The sequence below is a fragment of the Lipotes vexillifer genome, unplaced genomic scaffold (genome assembly GCF_000442215.2).
Source record: "Lipotes vexillifer unplaced genomic scaffold, Lipotes_vexillifer_v1.1 scaffold88, whole genome shotgun sequence".
Taxonomy (NCBI): Eukaryota; Metazoa; Chordata; class Mammalia; order Artiodactyla; family Lipotidae; genus Lipotes; species Lipotes vexillifer.
In genome coordinates this window covers 368,463-376,447 of record NW_006779887.1, presented here as the reverse complement: position 1 = coordinate 376,447, position 7,985 = coordinate 368,463, and the positions used below count along the sequence as shown (strand labels likewise).

The 7,985-nt window shown below is 44.7% G+C and overlaps 2 non-coding genes across 2 annotated transcripts; both read right to left on the bottom strand.

Moving 5' to 3' along the window:
• Window positions 1–742: 742 nt before the first annotated feature.
• Window positions 743–814, bottom strand: TRNAE-UUC (transfer RNA glutamic acid (anticodon UUC)). The gene has a single exon. It is a non-coding gene; the product is annotated as a tRNA-Glu (tRNA).
• A 2,586-nt stretch (window positions 815–3,400) lies between these two features.
• On the bottom strand, window positions 3,401–3,472 carry TRNAE-UUC (transfer RNA glutamic acid (anticodon UUC)). Its single transcript has one exon. It is a non-coding gene; the product is annotated as a tRNA-Glu (tRNA).
• Between the last annotated feature and the right edge of the window lie 4,513 nt (window positions 3,473–7,985).

Below are 7,985 nucleotides of genomic sequence, written 5' to 3'. Positions count from 1 at the left end.
TTTGATGGATTATTTTTGTTACCGAACCAAACTTGGGTCTGTTCGAGCACACAGTGAAGCCAATCTACTGACACTGGATTGTGGTGAATGAAAGCACAGCATTTACTGTAAGGCGCCGCACAAGGAGTCTGGGACAGCTAGTGCTCAAAAAGCCCCAACTCCCCAATGGGTTTCAGGAAAGCATTTCTGAAGGCCAGGTGACGGAGGGGGATGGAAGGGTGTGTGATCAGCTTATGCACAGTTCTCTGATTGGTTGATGGTGAGGTAACAGGGCTGTGTCATAGGGGTTACATTATCAATTCTTAGGTTCCAGTAGGCTTGGGGGCTACGTGTGCCCAGGGTCATCAAGTAGTTAGTCTCCCTTTTGATGAGAGTTTTATCATCTGTAAAGCAATTCAGGAAATGTGCATCAGATACTGTTATCTGGTACTCCGGAGAGGTGCTAAAGCAGAGTATATGGGGGAGGGGCCTGTCCTGGGAAGGCCCCATAGTGTCCCGCTTGGTTACACTTCCCCCTTTTCTTTGATACTCCTCCATCTTGAGGAGAGGTGTTGGACAAGAAGAGGAATAACATCCTGGGGAATAATGTTTTGGATAGAGAGGTTAATCATAAACTCGGCAGAGGAACTCAATTTTAGGAGGACTTAGTTTCATTTTCATGTTAGGTTGCAAATATCCAACCACAGTGTATAATTTTGATCTCGGAGGGACAGCAGTGAGCAGCCCTAAAGAGAGAACTTATTTCCCTGCCCAGGAATCGAACCTGGGCAGCCTGGATGAAAACCAGGAATCCTAGCCGCTAGACCACCAGGGGCTAGAGGCTAGAAGGAAAGTGGCCCTGGCTCTCTCCCCCATTTGAAAGCAAGAATGTTTCAAGGAGGCAAAAACTATAAAAACCGGTACAAAAGTTATTATTAGAGACACGGCACAATGTATGGGAGAGCACACAGAGAAACAGTTTATTTATTTAAGACAGAAGCAAGGGACTTCCTTGGTGGCACAGTGGTTAAGAATGTGCCTGCCAATGCAGGGGACATGGGTTCGATCCCTAGTCCGGAAAGATCCCACATGCCGTGGAGCATCTAAGTCCGGGCTCCACAACTACTGAAGCCTGTGAGCCTAGAGCGCATGCTCTGCAACAAGAGAAGTCACCACAATGAGAAGCCCTCACTGCAACAAAGAGTAGACCCCGCTCGCCTCAACTGGAGGAAGTCCGCATGCAGCAACGGAGACCCAAAGCAGCCTAAATAAGTGAATGAATGAATAAATAAATAAATAGTAATAACAATAATAATAATAATAAAAAGACAGAAGCAAAGCAGAAATACACATCCAGAGAGAAAGGGTATGGGTGTTCTGTCTAATGAGGAGTGCAGTAAGTTAGAAGCTAGAAGCTAAGCAGAGATGCGCACCCTGAGAGGAATGCAGGCATCTTGAATGAGGATCTCAGTAAAGAGGTGATTTAAATCACTTGCATAGGACAGTCCTTCTGGGTCTTTGTTTACATTTGGCCAATTATCTTGTTTCTTTTTTCACACCTGACTGGTCCTAGAATGCTCCCCAAGATGCGTGCACAACTTTTTGCTAAGGTGGATCCCACAGTAGAGGCCTGTGGGTACATGTCCACACACATTATGGGGTGGTGCCCCCTCCCTTTCTGACCCCCAAGGAGCCTTCTTGTGCATGTGCAGACAGGAAGTTTTCCTTGACCTCAGGAGCGGCACCTTATCTCTTTACTTTAGCAGAGCTCCTCTTCTGCCACTAACTTTGTCCTTGGAGTGTGGGGGGGGGGGGGGGGGAACAAAGTTTCAATTTTACTTCACATGACAAACACCAGCTGTCTGGCCCAGGGGCCCATCTATCTCCTACCTCAATCTTACAGGTCCAAAGGTCATTCTGTTGCATCGACCATCTGTCTCAGATAGTTTTTATTTCTAGTTTAACTCTGTCAAAGGTCTTGGGTGCCCCAGGCTATTGCCCCCAGTAATAACGGAAGATAGTATGATCAAATTAATAGAGTCTACTTTCACTTACAGTCACTCTTATCACGTAGAGAATGAAGGAGTTTCCTCTCTTTAAGCAATGACTTGGGAATCTTGCCACATCCTTATTGGTTAATCACTCAACCAGGATTTTTTGAGCGTGACCAATATGCAATTGTACCACTCTAGGCACTATTGAATATACAGAAAAAGTACATTCCCTGGAGGGCTGTCCAGTCTAGTTGATTAGTCAACATATATGCATGTGAAATAGTCAGTGAATGAGACAGTGGCATATAATCAACATTATCAGCTACTCTAAAGAAACTCTTCATTGGGGCTCTGTGTGCCATAAGTCTCCACGAAGAACAAATGGGTGGGGAGAGCATTTGTCTCCTCAGCACTGCTCAAGCACAGTGCGTCTCTGGCGTACTTTCAGCTGGCAGTCAAGGAGCACTCTATCACTTCAAGAGTTTTGAAGCCTTGGGAACAGCAGTCAGCACTCAGGGAGCCCCAGTTCAACGGTGTTGAGGCAGGATCCTCCTGCGGTGTGTAGGAAGCCTACATCCAGGAGGAGGCTGAGGCAGAAAGATGGAAGCATCTAAGAGGTCCCTTTGGGTGGTCCAGGAATGAATGGGGAAGATGAGATTTACACCAGCAGGTGGCAGTGATGATCCAGGGAACTTGGGGTATTAAATGTTGCTTCAATGTTAATTGAATCCACAGGATGGTGGAGCCTGAGAACCTTCAGTGTAAAATAAATATCATTTCTATTCCTTCCTTTCCATTCATGTGGACACCATAAAAATGTAGGCGCTCACCATCTCATATCTTACTCTTATCTCTGTAACAGACTCTCCACAGGTCTCCTTCTCATCTTGGTCAGCTCCAGTCCATTTTGGTTCATTGCCAAATTGATCTAAAGTGCTGCTTTTGTCACATTATTAGAAACTCTTGAATATAAGGAGATGGACACACTCACTGGAGCTTCAGGATAGAAGTGATGGGGTGTGATGGAGAGGATGGGGTGGAGGGAGTATGCGATCTCCCCCACTCTATTCTCCAATCCTTTCCTCACCGTCACCTCACATATATACACGAGGATGTGACTTTCATGCCAACCCTGGCATGTTAGTTGAGTTCAACCTCATCTTTGTCTTCTTTTGTTTTTAAGCTTGTTAAAAATATACACTAGCCCTGGGAGAAATCATGAACTAATGCGGTTGAACAGCTAACTTCTTAACTAAAGTAAAATCTGAGCAAAAAAATGGTAGCAAAAATTCCCTCTGTCCGAACAAATGTATGGACACCAAAGTGGGGAAGTGGCAGGGGGTAGTGGTGGTGGGATGAAGCCAACCACAGTGTATAATTTTGATCTCGGAGGGACAGCAGTGAGCAGCCCTAAAGAGAGAACTTATTTCCCTGCCCAGGAATCGAACCTGGGCAGCCTGGATGAAAACCAGGAATCCTAGCCGCTAGACCACCAGGGGCTAGAGGCTAGAAGGAAAGTGGCCCTGGCTCTCTCCCCCATTTGAAAGCAAGAATGTTTCAAGGAGGCAAAAACTATAAAAACCGGTACAAAAGTTATTATTAGAGACACGGCACAATGTATGGGAGAGCACACAGAGAAACAGTTTATTTATTTAAGACAGAAGCAAGGGACTTCCTTGGTGGCACAGTGGTTAAGAATGTGCCTGCCAATGCAGGGGACATGGGTTCGATCCCTAGTCCGGAAAGATCCCACATGCCGTGGAGCATCTAAGTCCGGGCTCCACAACTACTGAAGCCTGTGAGCCTAGAGCGCATGCTCTGCAACAAGAGAAGTCACCACAATGAGAAGCCCTCACTGCAACAAAGAGTAGACCCCGCTCGCCTCAACTGGAGGAAGTCCGCATGCAGCAACGGAGACCCAAAGCAGCCTAAATAAGTGAATGAATGAATAAATAAATAAATAGTAATAACAATAATAATAATAATAAAAAGACAGAAGCAAAGCAGAAATACACATCCAGAGAGAAAGGGTATGGGTGTTCTGTCTAATGAGGAGTGCAGTAAGTTAGAAGCTAGAAGCTAAGCAGAGATGCGCACCCTGAGAGGAATGCAGGCATCTTGAATGAGGATCTCAGTAAAGAGGTGATTTAAATCACTTGCATAGGACAGTCCTTCTGGGTCTTTGTTTACATTTGGCCAATTATCTTGTTTCTTTTTTCACACCTGACTGGTCCTAGAATGCTCCCCAAGATGCGTGCACAACTTTTTGCTAAGGTGGATCCCACAGTAGAGGCCTGTGGGTACATGTCCACACACATTATGGGGTGGTGCCCCCTCCCTTTCTGACCCCCAAGGAGCCTTCTTGTGCATGTGCAGACAGGAAGTTTTCCTTGACCTCAGGAGCGGCACCTTATCTCTTTACTTTAGCAGAGCTCCTCTTCTGCCACTAACTTTGTCCTTGGAGTGTGGGGGGGGGGGTGGAGAACAAAGTTTCAATTTTACTTCACATGACAAACACCAGCTGTCTGGCCCAGGGGCCCATCTATCTCCTACCTCAATCTTACAGGTCCAAAGGTCATTCTGTTGCATCGACCATCTGTCTCAGATAGTTTTTATTTCTAGTTTAACTCTGTCAAAGGTCTTGGGTGCCCCAGGCTATTGCCCCCAGTAATAACGGAAGATAGTATGATCAAATTAATAGAGTCTACTTTCACTTACAGTCACTCTTATCACGTAGAGAATGAAGGAGTTTCCTCTCTTTAAGCAATGACTTGGGAATCTTGCCACATCCTTATTGGTTAATCACTCAACCAGGATTTTTTGAGCGTGACCAATATGCAATTGTACCACTCTAGGCACTATTGAATATACAGAAAAAGTACATTCCCTGGAGGGCTGTCCAGTCTAGTTGATTAGTCAACATATATGCATGTGAAATAGTCAGTGAATGAGACAGTGGCATATAATCAACATTATCAGCTACTCTAAAGAAACTCTTCATTGGGGCTCTGTGTGCCATAAGTCTCCACGAAGAACAAATGGGTGGGGAGAGCATTTGTCTCCTCAGCACTGCTCAAGCACAGTGCGTCTCTGGCGTACTTTCAGCTGGCAGTCAAGGAGCACTCTATCACTTCAAGAGTTTTGAAGCCTTGGGAACAGCAGTCAGCACTCAGGGAGCCCCAGTTCAACGGTGTTGAGGCAGGATCCTCCTGCGGTGTGTAGGAAGCCTACATCCAGGAGGAGGCTGAGGCAGAAAGATGGAAGCATCTAAGAGGTCCCTTTGGGTGGTCCAGGAATGAATGGGGAAGATGAGATTTACACCAGCAGGTGGCAGTGATGATCCAGGGAACTTGGGGTATTAAATGTTGCTTCAATGTTAATTGAATCCACAGGATGGTGGAGCCTGAGAACCTTCAGTGTAAAATAAATATCATTTCTATTCCTTCCTTTCCATTCATGTGGACACCATAAAAATGTAGGCGCTCACCATCTCATATCTTACTCTTATCTCTGTAACAGACTCTCCACAGGTCTCCTTCTCATCTTGGTCAGCTCCAGTCCATTTTGGTTCATTGCCAAATTGATCTAAAGTGCTGCTTTTGTCACATTATTAGAAACTCTTGAATATAAGGAGATGGACACACTCACTGGAGCTTCAGGATAGAAGTGATGGGGTGTGATGGAGAGGATGGGGTGGAGGGAGTATGCGATCTCCCCCACTCTATTCTCCAATCCTTTCCTCACCGTCACCTCACATATATACACGAGGATGTGACTTTCATGCCAACCCTGGCATGTTAGTTGAGTTCAACCTCATCTTTGTCTTCTTTTGTTTTTAAGCTTGTTAAAAATATACACTAGCCCTGGGAGAAATCATGAACTAATGCGGTTGAACAGCTAACTTCTTAACTAAAGTAAAATCTGAGCAAAAAAATGGTAGCAAAAATTCCCTCTGTCCGAACAAATGTATGGACACCAAAGTGGGGAAGTGGCAGGGGGTAGGGGTGGTGGGATGAAGTGGGAGATTGGGATTGACATGTATACATTAATATGTATAAAATAGATAACTAATAAGAACCTGCTGTATAAAAACTAAATAAAATAAAATTTAAAAATTAAAAAACAATAAAAGAAAATTTGAAAAAATAAATCCCTCTGTCCACAGATTTTCAAATTTGAGTCATATCAGTATCACAGATGTCTTAGGTTGGCTACCCTAGAAGCAGGTCCTGAGACAAGAATTCAGGTGCATGTATTTTATTTAAGGAGTCGTTTTCAGAAGAAAAACCTGTAGAAGGGCAGGGGAGTGCGAAAGGTAGTGAAAGAGGCAAAGCAAGGAATGTAGTTTCCGGTAAAGTGTAGCCCATCCACGAGGATGGTGAGAGAGATGGTCTGGAGTATAAATCACGCTGTCTTTTGTATCCTATACTCTCTTTTTCTTTGGCAATGTTGATGAGTATGGAGGTTGGCTTTGTAGCCTTCTGGGCAGAGTGGTTTCTCTTGGCTGAGGGCAAGTTTCCATAGCAGGGTGCCTGGAAGCTATTATTAGCCAACACTCATAGCAGCTGAGAAAATATGTACAACCCAGTAAAAAAAAGAAAAAGATTTGGATGGGACACCAACAGCATCAACTATCAATACAATCTACCCTGTTCTGATTCACTTTTAATTGAAGCATAGATTCTCTAGGATTCTGGTTGATCCGTTTCTAGGAAAACCTACAAGAGGAGAGTTTGTGGCAAGCTGGTCCTAAAGTCACAGCTAATACTCATCTCCAGCCTTTACCATTGATCCTAGATTCTTCTCGCCCTCAGCTACCATTTCTGCTTGTCTAGGTGACTTGGTTGATGGGATGACCCAAATTCTCATCCCGGAGGGGTCTGAGCCCAAGAATCAACTCAGGTTTTCCTTCTCTTTTGTTTGTCAGCTGATCATAGGGAATGGCCCCATAAGGTCACAGGTGTGAGCCAAGGCAAAGGCTTCAGTGCAGTAGGGCTGGGTGTGCTGGGAATCTGGGCTACCTGTTCTTGCGGCTTATTTGAGACCTGTGCACCTGCTCGAGGCTGATCCCAGATGTGCCACTTTATTCACAGGTGGATTGCTTCTCGGTCTATGTGGGTCATGATGGGCATTTATAGTACACGGTTACTTACTATCCCATGATAAGATGCTCCATCTCTATCATGCCAGGAGCTATTTCTCAAATGGTGTATAATTAATTCCCTGTACGCCCTATACATGCAGAACCCTAATGATCTGTGCTGTGACTCTCATAGCTTGCCTGAAATTTCACAAGACACCTTTTCCTACCTCTAGTACTATTGAATCTGCCTTAATAGTATGGCCCAAGTGTCAGGTTGCTTATACTGTGGTTTAAACCTGCCACTGATCCCTTTCTTACTCGAGGCCCAATTCGGAAATGAAAGCCTTCAAAATCATTTGATAAATGAGTCAGAGTAGTATTCCCAAGAATACTTGTCCCACGCCCCTGGACTTTGTGGTACTACCCACAAAGTCCAAAGGGGCCCATCAAGCACTGTGTTTTTTTCTTTCAGTGGTAGGAGGTACAAGGTATAATAAATTGCCCTTACTTTGGAGGTAATATTCTGGAATGCTCCAGAGCATTGGACCCAAAAACTGTAGTAGAAGGACTCTGAAGCTTTGTAGGATTTATTTCCCACCCTGTGGAGCCCTTATAAAGACATTACGAATGCCTGATAACATGATATCATCAATATAGTAGGTCAATGTGATGTTCTGCAGAATGTCTGGATGTTCTTAGTTGCTTTTGGAACTGTGGTGTGACAGAAGTAATAAGCTGGGACAAGATCTTGAATGTACCTTGTTGTCCATCACATGGCAATGCAACCTGCTTCTGATCTTCCCTCCTGATAGGCATGGGAGAGAATGCATTTGCCAGATCAAGAGCTAAAGACCACATTCTATAGCCTGTGTTAATCTTCTCTAGTAAGGGTAACCACATCTGGCACAATAACTACAACTGAGGCTACT